Source organism: Delphinapterus leucas, chromosome 8 (genome assembly GCF_059928025.1).
Source record: "Delphinapterus leucas isolate spDelLeu-1000000601 "Yukka" chromosome 8, BTC_Dleu_Yukka2, whole genome shotgun sequence".
NCBI lineage: Eukaryota > Metazoa > Chordata > Mammalia > Artiodactyla > Monodontidae > Delphinapterus > Delphinapterus leucas.
This window is the reverse complement of record NC_143136.1, coordinates 91467098-91467913: the sequence shown is the minus strand read 5'-3', so window position 1 is coordinate 91467913 and position 816 is coordinate 91467098. Positions and strand designations below refer to the sequence as shown.

The following is an 816-nucleotide window of genomic DNA, read 5'->3' as shown; positions in this document are numbered from 1 at the left end:
AGAGCAAGTCTTAGAGGGGCTGGGCCAAGGAGGACCAAGACCAAAGGGAAAGAAAGCACTGCCAAGTGACTGAAAGCCCCAGTCAGAGAGGGGTCACACAGGTGCCCCCAACAAATCGAGAAAAGCACTCACAAGACAAAGAGGATAAAACAAATACGTATATACTTTGTTCTTTGTTTCTTTTTTAAATTGTTGGTGTTATTTTTTTTATTGTGGTAAAATATATGTAACAAAATTTATCATTTTAACCATTTTTAAATGTACAGGTCAGCGATATAAATACATTCATATTGCTGTACAACCATCACCACCACCATCCATCTCCAGAGCTCCTTCCATCTTGCAAAACTGAAACTCTATACCCATTAAATAATAACTCCCCATTTCTCTTTTCCTCCAATTCCTGGAAACCACTGTTCCTTTCTTTTCAACGTGTAATACTTCACAAATCTGCACGCCATGCTTGTGTGGGGCCCATGCTAACCTGCTCCGTGCTGCTCCAATTTCAGTATACGTGCTGCCCAAGCGAGAACTGTTGTTTTTAACTTCTTCTTTTTTATCTTTTGACCCCCTTCCCCCATATCTCTCACCCCCAACCTCACCTGGGGGCAACCACCAATCTGTTCTCTGAAGCTTGGTATTTATTTTGTTTTGTTTTGTTTTTTAATTTAAGAGAGGTCATATGGTATTGGTTTTTCTCTGTCTGACTTGTTTCACTTAGCGTAATGCCCTCGAGGTCCATCCATGTGGTCTCAAATGGCAACATTTTACTCTTTTTATGGCTGAATAATATTCCTGTATATGTGTTTGTGTGTG

The 816-nt window shown here is 40.2% G+C and overlaps 1 non-coding gene across 1 annotated transcript; it reads right to left on the bottom strand.

Annotated features, from left to right (window-relative positions):
• Positions 1-426: 426 nt before the first annotated feature.
• On the bottom strand, positions 427-533 carry LOC149748590 (U6 spliceosomal RNA). The gene has a single exon (XR_016394206.1). It is a non-coding gene; the product is annotated as a U6 spliceosomal RNA (small nuclear RNA).
• Between the last annotated feature and the right edge of the window lie 283 nt (positions 534-816).